The 17189-nt window shown below is 38.0% G+C and overlaps 1 protein-coding gene across 3 annotated transcripts in view; it reads right to left on the minus strand.

Annotated features, from left to right (window-relative positions):
- Positions 1-17189, minus strand: part of LDLRAD4 (low density lipoprotein receptor class A domain containing 4) — a 283291-nt gene that overhangs the window by 230461 nt on the left and 35641 nt on the right. For 2 of the 3 annotated variants that reach the window (XM_058831952.1, XM_058831950.1), the window contains exon 2: positions 9098-9228. The exons of the other annotated variant lie outside the window; for it this stretch is intronic. The gene's annotated coding sequence lies outside the window, so the exon portion shown is untranslated. The remainder of the gene's footprint in view (positions 1-9097; positions 9229-17189) is intronic. 3 annotated transcript variants of the gene reach the window in all.

Genomic DNA, 17189 nt, shown 5'->3' on the forward strand with positions numbered 1-17189 from the left:
GAAAGAAGCAGGCTATGGCAGCAGGCTCAGTATTCTCTGGTTATGCAACAGATTAGATCATTATCAACAAAACTGGATGCCTCCAGCAGAGAACAGAAATGGGGAATTTGAGAGGGAGTTTTTCTTTACTTTTTGTATTAAGGGTGGCCGCTTGGTCAGTTTGAAAGGAGGAAATGGTTACCTGCAATAAAGGGCTGGTCATATCAGAGAAGATTACACCTCAGTGAAAAGCTCCATAATAAATATTTCTGTCACATTTATTACTCAGTTCTGTGCCTTCCTTGGCACGAAAGTTCTCCCATTCATTGTGCAATGCAAAAGAAATATTTGGCTCAAACTAATGCCAGTAATTTAAGAAGTCTGATTTAGCCACATGGATTTCATTCCCCATAGATGGATGACCATGTGCCAACAGGATGCAGGAGAAAAGTCTGGATTCTCATATACCTGCAGGGAGAATCTGTGCTTCTTATCTATGATATATTCATTTGCCCACAGCCTGTGCATGTGGATATCCCACACATCTGTCACACTACTGTCTTCTCTAGTTGCTCCAACAAATTTTAAATCGTCAATTAAAGAGATTGCTGTTCTGAATTCCACTTCAATTAAAGGATAAAGTACCTACTGATTGGGTGTGGAGTGAAGATAGGGATTTTGAGTCTTTATATAACAACAGAAAAATACATACATTAATTTCTTAAGGAAATGCCATGTATAGCTTCATCTTACAGATAATTTGGGGAAGGAGTGCTACACTGCTTGAAACAAATCCCCCGAGTCAAGTTCTGACAACGAATAGTGAGGAGGAAAGATTAGAGAATATAAAACAGATTAAGCAATTTACTGTTTGTATGTAAGAATTCAGTCACTGAGGCTTACAAATGCATGCAAATAAAACAAAAAGGCTTTAAGAATCCTAACTAAAAGCTTTTATAGCTTCTACAAAAGACATTAAGAGTATTTAGATACTGGTTATAGAAAAAAAGTAACTACAAAACAGTTTAATATAAAAAAAACTATATGGTTGCTCTTAATAATAGAGGATATTCTTGTGTTATTTCTATATTATTATAAATTTGTAAATTTAGAAAGCACTACAGAAGTTGAGTTTTGCTTTTCAAGTTCCCACAAAACTAACACTAAAAGTATTGTGCATCAGATTGTATTACAAGATGAAAATAACACTAAAAATAACATTACCCAATAAAAGAAGGATTATTAAGAATGGCAGAAGTTATGTGACAAGTGTAATTTGTGTATAAATGCATATTATCATGAGATCATCAGCAGCTAAAAGAAATCTAGAAATCAAAAGCTCAGTGTTTTGGGCTTTATTTGCACAAGATACTTTCCAGAAATGAGATTACTTTTTTTTGTTTGTTTTTAAATATATCTTATGCATCTGGAAAATATTAGGTGAAAGAAATTATGAACATAATAATGAGCTCTTAGTACTCACTTGTTACCGTCCTTGTTTGACATTAGCCATGAAGAATCAGAAAGCCATGTATCCCTGTCTCTCTTAAGCAATTGTACAATACTTTATCGTATGACATGACTCTTTAGAAGCACAGACCTAAATAAAATCAGGTATTTAACTGGACTGCCTTCATCTCTATCTTTATCCCACAGTTAATAACAATTAAAAACCACATAAGAAAAAAACAACTGGCATTCCCCCCAAATCATATCAGAAGAAAAATCACTGATGAGTCAAGCTGGTCTGTAAGTGGGACACAAAGTATGATTCATAAGTCATTGCTTCGGGTTTAATTCTTGAGAAAGAAAAAGCTTCATCAATAAAATAAGACAGATACTCAAACTCTCATTGCAGAAACATAACATTAAATTCACTGTGTCTTTTCATTCTGAATATTTCTGCTATGTGTGTTCACCACAAGGGTTTGAAGCCATGACCAGTAACCTTCAGCAGCTCCTGCAGCAGTGAAATCTTGCAGAGGACACTGAGAGTGTTGGGCCACATTCCTGGGTTGCATTTTACACAGCTGCAGGGCATAAGCTCTGTGTCCACCACTGGGACAAAGGGAATGAGACCTTTCTGACTGAAACCACAACAAAAGACTAATTATGGCTCAACTCGGTCATTGCCAGAATCAAATTTATCCAAGCAGATGAGATCCACTAAATCTGCTTAATTTCCCTTTTTTTTTTTTTTTTCCCCAAATGTAGTATGTAGGTAAACCGGACTACAACACTAAAAAAAGATGAGTCCAATCTGATGATGGCAGAGGAACCAAGAGGAACAAGAAGCACCACCACTACTTTCAGAAAACAGATCAGATACTAAGCACTATGTCAAAATTACCTCTGGGCCACAGCTTTTGTAGCAAGCTGGGTTTTCAAGGGCATTCCCCCTCCTCTGCACTGCATATTTATCACATGCCTTTCTTTTAGCCCACATCCAAAAACAGAGGCTTTGTGCAGTAATTCTATTTTCGGCCCAAAGGACATTTATGACAAGAATATTTTTAATATTTAAAGTATAATAGAACATATACAGAAGTCTAAATCAATAAAGAAACAAAAAATAAAGACCAGGGAGCATTTTTCATTAAGGAGGTAATAATACAGTAAAAGGATCTATAAAAACCCTCTTTCAAAAGCCTGAATGACCTTGCTGTTCACTCACATCCTTCAAGCTGACCACTGAAAGAAATATAAAGTAATATACATTTTTCCACATGTTCATGGCAGTCCAAATGACAGCTCTGACACTGGAAACAGACTGGCAAAATATTTTATTTATCTTTAACCTCAGCTATGAAAAATGGGAGAAATAAAAAAAAAAAAATTTAAAAAGCCAGGCTGCTGTTGGATGTTTCACAATTTAATCATACATCGTATCTGTACTGCAGAAAACATGCAACAAGACTAAACTTCTAAAATGTATTTGGATTTAAATGCATGCTGCTTTCCCTGTACTGTCAGCTAGCAGGCCTTTAAAGGAAGATTATCAAAGGCACTCCTGTCACCACGATGTGAAGACAAAATAAGTGAGCACGACCTTGAGTTCTCCCTTCGTATTTCATGGCATATTTTCTTACGTATTTTTAAATTATCCAAACAGTAAGAACTAACATGGACACCACTGAATACACATGCTTTTGAATAGGATGATGAAAATTACTTGAATGAGTGTCTTTTGGTTTATGTGCTCATTTACATTCCCCTCAGGAATAATACATTAGCAATGTCACTGCTATGAACAAGTAGGTGACATATCAATAACTATCATCTATTAATAAATACTTTAGTCATTCCATGAGGTTAATCTTCATATGCACCCATGAGGCAGGAAATTATAGTGAGTGTTTCCACTGGGGACGCTAAAGTCATGTTATAGACTTGTCCTAGTGCATGTGATGCAGGTGTCAAAGCCATAAGTAACAAACTGTCAGAGACCCTGCCTCCCAATCCTACATTCTAATCACTGAATTTTACCCATCTGATAAAGGAAACTAAAAAAATCACATTGTCTTATCATAACTGAAATGTAAAATTGCCATTTATTAAAAGCTGTTAGAAGCTTAAAGATAAACTTGCCACTAAAAGGGGAAACAATTAAATCCCATGATTTATAAACTGGTCTCTCCTTCATCTTCCAAGGACATACCTGCGGTAACTGCTACAGAGTTACTGCTCCCTCAGATTAACACAGACCTTTTTTTGGAATAAACATATTTTAAAAGGAACTTGAGAATATTTTCTCTGTCTAAATTTACTGACTTCTCTTTACCTGGCTCCTAGTTCTCAAATACTCCCTGGAATGTGAACAGAACTCTTATGAGATAATGCTACTGTTGCCAAGAAAAGCAGGAGAAATATTGAGTTTAAAAAAAAAAAAGAGAAATGTTTTATTGCACAGTGCAAATTCACTGCTCATTTCCCTAGTTTGTTTCTAATAAGATTAATAAAGTAATGTGTAGGTAGGCACTCCTCTGCTTCTACAAGAGTGTAGTGATTGCCTTCAGAAAGGAGGAAAACTCTTGTGGTACTCACAAGTTGCAAGAGCAACTTGTAAAAAGTATAATGTATGTATGTATATAATGTATGTAAAATAAAAGTAAGATTCTATCCATACGCTAAATGTTTATTTCTACCACATCTGTCTTAGCTCAGTAAATGTTTTTAAACTTACCAGGACACTGACTTGGAGAACTCCCTTTAAAACTAGTAGGAATTGTATGAACAAATCCCTCAACTTAGCTTTCAGATCTCTACCCATGAGTTAAAAGAAAAATTAGGTTGCAAATCTTGCAAGATTTCAAGGAATCTGGAATGTCACTTTACATATACCTTTAATGTGTGCAGCAATGCATTTCGGTTATCACCCAGAATCCAGGAGGCGAGAATGTGAGAAATAGGCACGTTCTAAGGAATTTTTAAAAATCGGTTAGCAGCTGAGCATGGAAATTTGAATGGGTTCAGAGGTTTGTGAAGATTTCTTCCATCTCAATTGTCAACTGCTTGCTCGTGCTGAACGTACTGATGAGGAAATCCTCAGAGCATGAAGCAGCAGCCCACTGCAGGGACATACGTCATTGGGAATGTTCCAAAAAAAACTTTGGTGCCTGAAGAGTTCTTACCTTTCCACAAGTTCCTTAACATAAAAGGAAATTAATGTGACAGGTTCTGGTAAGCAGAGACAATGTCATTCTTCTGTATTACCTCACCCAAAAACACCCATTTTCCCATTTTTCAGCTGACTGAAGACTAGCTTCTTCTAGTACAGCTGTTTCCTCCTACAGGAACACTCATTTCCACGGCTGCTCTAACAATTAGAAGACAACACTAATCACTGCAAGTACTATAGGCCTATATACCCCATCAACACACACACACAAAACACTGCGCATTTCTACCATGAATTTCCAGTTTTAAGGGGAGTAGACAGATCAGTCTTCACAAAGTCTTGAACACAGCTCTCATAGCATATTCTTCCATAAGAGCTGGGCCAATACAAATGTTATTAAAAGCAAAGGGAAGGGGCTGGATTAGCAATGGAATCATGTAAGTTATGAAAGCCACACAAGCAAATGTCAGTTTCGAAACAAAATACTAACTGTCCTCTGTGTAGGCAAAAAAGCAACAAGTAACATATTCCTTGATGAAAAACACTCCTTGCAAGGCTGAAAGCAAGCTTAAACTGAAAATACAGAATTAAGCACTTCACCTTGTTTTGTTGGGAGTTTCAGTGAGCACAACAGGAATATTCCTGTGTGCCTTATGCAAGGGTGTTTACAGGACAAGACTGAATTGCTGAGCCATTCTTTTACTTATGGCTCATGAATCATTCCAAAGCAAGCATGAGAGAGAATACAGCAACATATATTTTTAAAATAAATCAAATGCATAATAAATTTTAAGCAATGAAATTCTGAATTTCAAAAATTCAAAAGTTCAGCTCTAGCCCTTCAGTCAATCATCAAGATTAATTACTGCCTCGCTACTAGTCAGTACTGACAGACAAGTAACTTCAAAGTCACTATCACACAGCTCAAAAGCTAAATACTTCTTCCAAAAGTAAATATTTCCAGAATGAAAACAAAATCCTGCATATTGCTAATAGTACAAATAAGCAAACAATACAGGAAATCCATGGTTTTCTGTTCTAAATACAACATTTTTCTGTAAAGGGACATGTTTGCTCGTATGTGAGAAAGGAGAATTAAAGTAGAGGTCCCTTACCTTTATTTCCACTGGGTACCACATGGTGGTAGCCAATCCAGCGTACACAACAAAATGGGATCCAACAAATCTTATCTACTAAAGTGAATGTTCTGGAACCTCACATTCATTCTCATATCTCAGGAGCCAAGATTATTTTTATCTTCTAAACAAAAAATTATTCTATACTTATGAGTGTGCATAATATTTAAGACTGTGTCTCCTCATCTTTTAAATTCTTGATTAAAAACTACCTCTTGAACTTTTCCATAATACTTCTTGCCATGTAGTTTAACAATTTCTCTTGCGTCAATGCCAATAAAAAGTATTTGATATTACTTCCCCCAAAAGCAAGCCAATCACAAAAAAAATATCATATTTAGAAGATGCATGTGTTCGTGATGCTTTATTTTCTCTTCATGTATGAGAAATTCTGAAATTTGAACCATCCACTACAAGAAAAGAAGCAACCTCTAACAACAAGAATTTAATCTACCCAAAATCCTCTTCAAGGGTCTCCAGAGAACCAGGACAACCCAGCATTTCATGGCACAGACTCCAAACCACTGAAGCAAGCACAAGCTAGATGGGAAGAGTTAAATAAAGCAGCTAAAATTCAGCAGCATAGCAAGCTATTCCAGACTACAGTTACTGTAACCTACACTGGGTGTCCTCTGCATAAGCACCAGTGTGACTTTGTGGACTGCTGAGACTCAGTCTGTTGCAACTGGCATAAGTTGCCACAGGCGAGTAATCACAAGAAACTGACCTTGGCAAAAGCACATTTTACACTTCACTGCTGTTCAACTGTGTTATACTAAAGAGAGAGCAAGTGAGCACAAGCAGAAGGGGGAGGGAGAGAGAACAAAGGGGGATAGAGAGCATAAAAGTGAACGCAGCCATTTTCAGCTTTACCTGCTTTTAAGATTTTAAAGAGAGGTACATCACACCTCCAATGCACATCACAACCTACACATGGTTACATTAATTCTGCATAGTATCATTTTCAAACCATCAGGGCCTGAGGAGATTTTTTTGGGGGGGAGGAGAAAGAAAAGAGACTAAGTACTAAATTAGAAGTTAATATCTAAAAAAAAATTCTCCCAACAAGGAGGAGGGAAGTATAGAAGACAGTTACAACTTCACGTTTTCCTACCACTGGATTAATGCATAAATGAGGCTTTTTAAATTGATCTCTGCTCCTGTTTGGCTACACCTGTTGAGAGTACATTTTTGAATCAGCTGCACCTAATAAAGCCTAAATGTATTCCATGAGGTGTGCAGCAAGATGTCATAGTCCTAATTTTTAGTATTTCAGCTCAACCTTAAGTTACCAGCTCTCAACAGCTCAGCAGCAATTTGTAGGATCTAGTATGATAAAATCCCCACTGCTGCACAAACAGCTGCGTCTGGGTTTTCTCAACCATCTTTGGTCTCCGATGGCTTGAATCCTGTAAGATAATTTTCTTAGTTTCTGCATTACTTTTCTTTGGTATTGATTACTTCATCTCCAAAGAAACAGGACCTGGCAGAGCAAGATGGCACAGGATCCCATCATTAGTGCTAACCCACATCCTGCCCAAATTTTACAGCAAGTTTAACACAAGGATCTAACCTTGAGGGTATGCTGGGTTTCCAGGACATTCGCTGGTTGAAGCAAAATATGCAGAAGCTTTGTACGAGTTCCAAAATACAGAATCACTCTCCACTTGGGAAGTGTACAAGGTATGCAAGTCTAGACAAAATAAAATCAGACCACATGCATTTTGTATCTGCTTCCTTACCACACTTAGGTCAGTGACCTAAGGACTTTATGCAGTTTCTCTTCCAGATCTTGAAGTCTGCTTTTCTCCTGTGTAGACAGTTTCTCAATTCCTCATCTGGTTCCATAAATAAAACTCAAAACCCTGCAACAAAAGCCAGCCTTTGTTCCTCTCAAACATGCAAACCCTCCACATGTCTGTCTTCACAAAGTCTCCATTCCTCTATTAAAACCCCTCGTCCTCTGTCTCAGTCCTCTAAATGTCATTTCTACCAGTAAGCAGAAGTGGCTTTTTTTGGACACAGCCATGTTGTTACCTTGAACCATTCCCATCTGACAGAGTCTTGTCACGGTATTAATGACCTCCCCTGTCACTGGCCAGGGAGATCCAAGACTCAGCCCTGACAGCAGATGGCTGATTCACACACACTGACGCTCCGCGACTCAACAATGATATGATCACGCTTAGCCTATAAATTATGAAAACAGCAATTCTATGAAGCATGACCTAAAATTTCAAGGGACTGAAGTATTTCCAAGTCTGAACTTCAGATCTGGGTCAAAAAGGTGTCAGCTGTGGATCTGCAGAATTTTAATCATCTCATCAGACTGTAGCTCTCCCTCCCACAACACATGATGTTTGCAAGGCCCACGGGCATGCTTCCTGACACTGAGGCAGGATGGTCACAGAGGGCTGGATGGGCCACAAAAATACTCACTGCTTCTGTGAAGCGTGTGAGAAACTCTTGTAGGGTCTAGACAGAGAGTAAATTGATGTCTGCCACATTTTTCTGACTGCACTTGATCACAAAATAGACTTACTAAAATTTTTATTTACTAAGTCCTATAGTAATTAGTAGCAGATATAAAAAGATAAAATGGAAAGGGCACAGTACTTCTGCAACAATTTGTGTGGGCCCTCAGGCTTGGTTACCTATGGTCGGCATTTCTCACAATGACACACAGCAAAAGAAAGAAAAGGGTGACAAAAAAAAAAATACCTGAAGGGTACTCTTATCCACAGGAAGAGCAAATCTTTGTTTATACTAGGCCAAAAGTAAGCAGATATTTATATTACACAAGAGCACTCTCAGCTGAATGTAAGGATTTGACATCTCTTACTTCTTCAATGCATATCCCAAACAGGTTATTGAATTAGTCTCTCTCTTTGCAGCTCTCTGTGGGTCTCCCAGACCACATCATATTTTAAATGCATGCACCAAGCAGTACTGCTTGAGTCATTTGACTCTGTAGTTCACTAGCTAGGATCTCATTTTCAAGTAATTTTACTCATTAGGCAGAACAGAAACATTAACTGGGTCTTCCCCATCCAAATGCTGGCTACTGTGGGCATCTCTCTTCTCTTTCCTCTTCCTTCCCCATCTCTTTTGGATAAGAGAATTTCTTGAAACCAGTACATTTCCACGAAATATACAAGGGCTGACAAATCAAAATCTTTTGACATATAAAAATTACTAGGAAGGTTTAGTTATAGAAATATATACATGGATATGTATCTATACAAAGTATCCAAAAGACAATGATCCTGTGGTGTAATGTGATTGAAATGTTACTAGAACGGGATTCATTTGACCAAAGTATTCTTCTACTGGAAAAAGATTAGTTTGTTTGAATTACATTTACCTTTCTTGAAGTGTTTTAGAAAGAAGTCTTGTTTAGTTCAAACTCATCCAATACAACATAAGGATATCCTTGAAGTCCAGAGAGTCAGGAGAGTCTTGCTTTTCCTTCTAGTTGTGAATATTGAGTGTGATCTATAAGAGAAAGAAAGTGGGGGGAAAAAATGTTTGGCAAGCAATCCTTTATCTTTTCAATGGGTCAGTATTTTCAAAATCCTTACAGAAAATGTCCCTGACTCCAGATGTTCAATCAACCAATCAATCAGTCAAACAATTGCTACTTGGTTTCCAGAAAGAATTCAAAGATTTATTTTTCCATTCAAATATTCTCTCTCTCTTCACTGTCTTAAAAGAAGATACTAGAGTGAAAGATGTGATTTCCACTCCTTATTAAAAAAGAAAGACAAAAACTAAAAAAAAAAAAAAAAAAACTTGCAATGTACAGTTTGCATTTTCTGCTATAAACTTAAATTTAATACCAGGGAATTTATAACTTTATGTTAGAACCTACGGAAGAGAAAGGCTACAGTTTCTCTGATGTGAAGTGCTAATACACTTCACAAAGCCAGAAGCAACTCCTGAAACGGAACTAAAACCATGAAAAACATAAAATACCCTTTTCTCCTACTAGACACTTCAATTAATCAACAGCTATTAATTCAACTAGTGAGTAAGTTAAACTCAGCAGTTTTGTTGAATAAGCATGGTTTATTCTGGAAACAGCTGTGAGAAGTTCACAAAATTTTATTCTTTGCACTGTCCTGCTATGTCTGGAGTTTCCAGTTTTCTAGGGAACATCACTTTTTCTGGACAGCATGTGGAGCCCATAATTTTGCAGATACTCTTTGGGTATAGTATCAGCTCAGTCCTTCTAGTTCTTTCAGTAACAGGAAGCAAACTCACAAAAGCTTTGCCTCAGATTTCACAGGCATGTGTGTGCCTCTCTCTCAGTACCCAGGCCGACGTGCCAATATGTAGGATTAAACTTTTTCCAAGGTTGAATAAGCCACCATCTGTCTATCTTGTGTGGTGCTGTGCGCCATCCGGGAGACTTGTCCCTTAGAGCATGTTTCTACCATATGTCACTCCTGAGTGATCAGTTATGCCAAGACATTTGGGAAAAAATGACTAAGTCGAGCTGGAAAACCCTTTCCGAATTCCAGAGGAGGTGTGCCAAGCCTGTATTTGCAAATAACTTTGCATCCACTGGTTTTTGCATATATTGTGTGTAACAATAAATAATAACTTTTACCCAAACAGACATGAGGTGCCTGCCCTCCACTGTCCATAACTCAGGGACTTTTTAATAAGCTGAGGGATTCAAGTATGACGCATCTCCAGGAAAAATACACGAAACTTTTACAGCGACTTTTATGATTGCTAAAATAAAGAAAAAAAACCCAAACCCAGATGATAAGAATATATTTCAAGAAAGACTGGGCTTGTTATTTTAAAGCCACAACAAACCAGTAATTTCTTTCAGAATACTCAACTAAAAATACCTAAGGCAACTGAATGCAAGGCTTTTTCCTAATAGTAACCATCTAACAATGACCATCTAAAGTGCTCACCTGCATGCAAAGTGATCACCTAAACTGTTAAACTGCTGATACAGTTCATGCAATTAGAATTTGTCTAATAAAACGGTTCTTTAAATCTAAAATAGGATAGAGTCATATTCTATCCTATTTTAGATTTAAAGAACCATTTTATGTTCCAATTCCTCAATTATTAAATTAAAACTCAAGCTAGCATCATTCTTATGGCCAGCTCAAGGCTGCTCATTTACATAACTGACTTTCAAGGGCACTTCGTTACACAGCAATTAATATCAGCAAAAAAATCTACCAGATCTGCTACCTAATGGTAAGGAAGACATTCTTGAGAACATTAAAAGAAGAGAGAAATTAGTAAATCGTGATTACAGTCTCCCTGAGTAAGATTAACATTGAAAGGAAATATACTCCTAAGGGCAACAGGAGAAATATTAAATATGAGAAGACAAATTACAGGAATTATTACATTTAGTGACAAAAGTGAGATGAGGAGCAGTACTAAAGTCCAAGAGAGAACATCGACCTTTGTGTCTGGCCTTCAGAATTTGGACAATTATTGAAAAAGAGGGAAGACGTGAAACAAGGATTCACTACAGCCCACTGAGATTTGCAGAACAAAATGCAACAAAAAGCAGAAAAAGTTCATGTTAGACAAAGAAAACCACTACTGAAAAAGGGTTATTATTAAAGGAAAATGAGGAAAATTATCACCTCAGAATGGATTATGAGTCTTTTTTTTTAATGTATCTCATTTAAACTGTCTCCTCAGGCACAAAGAGTGCAACTTGCAAAGGTGAGGATGTTGGTAATGAATTAGACTACCAAGGAAAGAAAACCACCTACTGCAACATGGACTTGCTGAATGGAAAGAAGAGAGGAAAATAAATATAGATCAGCTAGGCAAATCTGGACTACTTGCCTACATAACACACCTAATGATATTGAAGCCAGCATATTTTTTGAAAGGCTCAGCTCCTTTCTGGCCCACTCCAACAGCCTGAGGCATTCACACTGTTGAGCCAAGAGAGACTGGAGAGGCTGGTTCTACAGCACCAACTTTCTGCTAACTTCTTATTCCAACAAGAAACCTTTAGGGTAAACGTGCACCTGCTCTAATGTCCTCCTCGCTTCTTGCATCCACCTACAGGCCCAAATAACCTTCCCTTCAGGATGAAATATGATTTGCCCATAAGACTGACCAACTCAGGGGGTTGCAAATGGGGACAAGAGGGAAGGAGGGAAATTCTTCAAAGCTGCCAATTAAGAAAATTCTTATTCTGGATAAGAATTTGCACAATGAAGCTGATCAACAGCTTCTACACAGAAGGAGCAGCCATGCAGCTTCTGCACTGTCATCTCTTGCCAGAACTACAGCAGAAACAAGAGTTTCTCTTACAACAAGCATTGTGGAGATCCACACATATTGTCGGTAAGGAAAAACTATGGAGCAACATAAAGGGAGAAAACATTGAAACACGGACAAAGATTAAAATTTTTCTTTCCCTTTATTTTCAGCCTAGGGAGGCTCAGGATCTGTCAGCCATTTGTTCCACACCAGTGCAGACATCCGAACAGGAATCTTATCACTACTTGGAAACATGATGCTCTTTAATTTGGTTTAATCACTAGGAGTTCCTTGGAAATTCTTGGCACACACAGGCTGTTTTCTTTTGTGTTCCACTTCAAGGATGAACTAAGACTCAACACTTTCTGTTGTTCTCACAAACTTTTTAGGGAACACTCAAGTCTCCTGGAATTCAAAAGCTCAGGATTCCAATAATCACATGCAAACCCATTCCTCTAGGAATAAATTCAATCTGTGGCACAACTAAATGTTTCCGTTACATAAATGCAAAACTTAACTGAAACATCTGCTGATAAATACAAGACTGCGACACCTCAAAGGCAGAAACAGTGAAATTTATTTCCACAGGAAAACTCATTTAGAGGGTATAACTACAGAGATGGTGTTTAAAAATCAAGAAGGGCTCTTCAAGCATAAAGCCAAACCTAAAGAGTTATGTCCTCTGAGCCACCCATCTGCAGGATATTTCATAAATTCCCACAATCATTCATCTCAATTCATTCCCCAGTGGAGACTCTGGGCACTGCTTGGCAAAACTATTTTATTTCAGTGACCATGATGTAAGGGAGAAAATACAGGTTGATGGGAAGCTATGAGATGTCACTAAAAACTGCCAAGCAACCAGTCCCTTAATATAAAATATAAATATAAAAAATCTTGTTTTTCAAAAATGTTAATGCAATACTAAAACAATACACAGCCTCTTTTCTTAGGAATAATCAGTACTCATGAAGTAACTCAAACAAAGACAATCTCTACATGCCATGTGAAAGTAGCTTGGAGTTACCTTTGCTAGGAGTGCAAAAGGAGGGATTGTTAAGGCAGGGAGAAGGATTGCTTTTTCCAATCACAGAGATAAAGCAGTTTTCTTCATGTACCTTTCCTCTTCCTCACTTCCCCCCTCCTCCACACAAAACCCAAGAAAAGCTGCCATTGCTTTAGGTCAAAGGAAAAACAGGCCCAGCTGCCATAAGCCAAACAACGTACAGGTTTGCTATCTCCCCTGCTGTTTTGGCTCGAGCTCTTCAGACTGGAAAATTCAGAAGCACGATCTCCCAAGCTCTATAAATGCCAGAACCATCTAAGAGGAAAATAGGACAAGGCCACCCCCAGGCAAGTTTGTACTAAAATCTGCTGGCTGCAAGGCAAAAATACAGTAAACATCACATAGGGACAGACTGCTCCTCAGAAAATATTCCACAAGAACAATATAGCTTCCAAAGAAAGGCTGCGCTAAGGGGACTTCTGGAGGGAAAAAAAATGCAATGTTTTAAAATCCTTGTGAGGAGTTAGCAAGCTAATGGCACACTCAACGACAAATTGTTTGACAGGCAATATGCTTTTGACATTAATCCAAAGAAGAAATGTAAAAGCGACATTGAATGTTCTCTACAAAGTGGTAACAAATTCGGTATCCTAGAATAGTTGTGCAGTTCACTAAGGAAATTTTGCTTTTGTCTTAACAATTGATTACATGGAATAAAACAAGTAGTAACAAGCAATTAATTATCAATATCATCACCCTGTCTTTTTCAGGAAGAACAATTTAAGTTAAATTTTTGCAGTCCTTGAGAGATGAACTTTGTAACTGATTACAGTATGTTTTAACGTGCTCTATACTGACTCAACCTTGAAAAACAAGCCAAAAACAGAAGTTGAAACATCCTTTTTCCTGTGTAGCTCCAATTTGCAGTAGCAAGAAGCTAAACAACATGCTCTCCACCAGATGGCTGAAATAAAAAGAACACTCCTTCTGATTAATTAGGAAACAAATGAATCTGCTGTTAGCACAACAAGTTACCATCAGGAAACCTGGGTTCCCATTAAACTTTGATATTTGTGCTTTCTCTGCAACTGTGTTCAAGACCATCCACAGATTTGTCTCTCATTTCAGAAGCAAAATGTTACACACCAGTCCATCACACACAACTACCACACCAGCCACTGCATAACCAAAAGGGGTACTGGCCCTTTTCACAGACTAATAACACATAGTTTTCCTAAAAGAGAAGGCATCTATCACAGTAGAAACAAATTAAGGTCTCCTAGTGCTGTGAGGAGAATGGATGGGTAAAACTACACGTCCCTCGTCAAGGTTCAGTGAGCAGTGGAGGCTCATGCATGCACACCCAAGCTCTCCAGCTGGTCCTGGAAACAGAAATCCCCAGAGCAGATACAGTACAAGGAGCAAGGATGTGACAGCCCAAGCAGCAGAGGCCAGCCCGTGGTTCTCTGCCAAGGGAGTCTGTGAGCATCTCAAGTGAAGGTTCAGGATACAGTGCAGGCACTGGGCATGGAGGGGGGTGACAGCATAAAGCACATGGAACTTGCACAGAAGATGTGCGAGTGTGTGCACTTAGAACGTGAATATAATGTTTGGAGCTACTGAGGTGAGAGACTTTGGGAAGAAGGAAATTGAGCTTACCTGACCCAGGAAGGTACAGATAAAAGTTCTTGCTATTGTCATTATTCCTCTGGTTTCTTTGCATGAAGAACTGCTTTATTGAACCAAACCTTAAAGAAGAACCATTTCAGAAGCTGGCTATGGGAAAGAACCACCATATTTTAGGTATAAAAGACAATTTTGCCTTCTTTAGTGATAACATGTTTGCTTAAAGAGGCACAATGTCTTACTGAGAATCCAGGATTGCCAACTAACCCACACCTCTATAATTGAAGTATTTCTCCTGTATGAACAACTGAAGTTCTCAAACATGTTGAGTATTATTTTCTAAGGCCAAAGGGAATGGTGGAGACATTTATAACAAACTAAACCTAAGTCTCCTTTCTGAAATCCAAGTAAAGGTACTATATCCTATTAAGTAACTGAGAAAGCTCAGAGACTTGAATAAGAAAACCCAAATACACTTCCCCACACATTAAAAAAGGGTTTCAATAATTTTATGCATATAAGAAGGCCATTCAATTACGCTAAATGACTGTATCTCATTTTTCCTCATAGGCTGGTGATAGTTAGATACTCTGGGAGATACAAGGATACACAAAAATGCAAAAGAGCATAGAAGACACTAATATTTCAAAGTGCACCTATCCATTACATCACACATATAGTTACAGGGGAAAAAAATGACTATTTTTTGAGCCTTTACAGTCAGAAAATGGACCCATGTAAAATTTCAGCAAATACAAATATTCTTTTTGCACGGTGATTTTAGAAGACCCATTCCTCTTCTGTTTGCTTACGCTTTACTTGATGCCTCCTCTAAGACTTGTGTTAGAAGACACAGTGAACAATCAAACCTGTGTACCCTCTCCCCACCACTCACAACAATGAAGACCTCAAGAATATCTTCCAATGTTTCTTCTTCTCAGGATAAAGAATCCCTGTTTCCTGTGGACATAAGCCTTTCCACATCTCTTAAAAATGCTGCTTTTTTCAAAATTTTCTCATCCTGTTATATTGTTTCTGATGTGAGGGACCTGAACTGCACATGATAAAAGATGCTGGTGAGCCATAAACATATAAAGTGGCAAAAAGGATGCCATCTTTTTAATTCTCTATTCCTTTATTAATATTTCCTAGTATTTGATTTGCTTTTCTGATCAGTGTAGCATAGTGAGCTCCTGTATAACCTGGTGACTGACTCCCACACAGCAGCAGCTCAGAACTCACCATTTTTTAGTGTAATTAGCGTTTTTTTTTTCCCTAAGTAGACCACTTTATCTACAGTGAATTTTACCTACCTTACAACCACGAGCAGGTTACTATCATCAGCACACTTTTTCACTTCGTCACCAAGCTCCTTTCCAGTGCACAATTTATGAACTGAATGCATCAGCCAGTCCAACTACTCTGGTGACTGAAAATCACTTATTCCTACCTGATTCCTCCCATCTTTTACCCGCATATTAGTCCATGACATGACCCTCCTTTATGCTCTGCTGCTGGCTTCTGTCTGGCACGGAACGTTGTCAAATACCAGATCAAATACCAAATGCCATCATGATCTTTCTTATTCACCTACATATTCACTCCCTCAGAGGGCTTCAGGTACTTTGAAAGGTGGTATTCCCCTTCGCAAAAGAAAAGTTGACTCTTCCCACAGAGCTTGTATTCATCTCAGTAACATGTCTGTAAATACTGCATTATGAAGTAAATAGTATCCTTGTTATTCTACATTCTAAGTTCCACAACTTTGCAGACAAGATGTAGGGGAACAAAGTAATGTCATTTTCTGCCTTTTGATTAAAAATAATCCATAAGCATTTGCATATTTTGAGCCCAAATGTCCAGGGAATTTAAAGTAACACCTGTCTCCTTTATATATGGCTATAACTAAGAAGTGGCACAAGCACAACAGCAATTTCTCTTCTTGTAACTCCTCTATGAAGACAAGACTTTATTCAATCTTCTAACAATTTTTAACCTGAGGATCAAAAAGAAAGCAAAAAAAGACAACTAAAAAATATAAATATTTTCCTGCTGTCTGCCAGATGTGTAGGACTGCCAGCAACCACATAGCAACAGAAAATTTTCTGAGTCAGCAAGTCACAGCTTCTCCTAAGTTTTCTCCTTGATCTTAAGCAAATTGCTACTATTCTTTACTAGATTAATTGACTAATACTCATCCCCCTAGTGGCCCATTTTTGCTGACTATTAAGTTAATGGTGCAGGGAATAATGTCTTTCCAGCCTCCTAACCTGGCTGTTTCTACTAGCCTGCCACAAAGGGCATGGGTACACTCACCTGAATTCTGAAAAGATATGATAATGATTTGCAGGAGTTAGCCATGGGAAACCAATTCCACTTACTCCCATGTGTTCCTGCATTAACAGTAGCCACAGCCCAACGCTTAAATTATTGTCTGAAACCTGCAATGACTCCTCTCATAAAAATTCCCTCCTAACATTAATCCTAGCACTATTTGTGACACCCTCAGCTTCTTTAGTGTCACCAATTCCAGACTCTTTGTACCTGGCTCATTAGTGTGACG

The sequence above is a fragment of the Poecile atricapillus genome, chromosome 2 (genome assembly GCF_030490865.1).
Source record: "Poecile atricapillus isolate bPoeAtr1 chromosome 2, bPoeAtr1.hap1, whole genome shotgun sequence".
NCBI lineage: Eukaryota > Metazoa > Chordata > Aves > Passeriformes > Paridae > Poecile > Poecile atricapillus.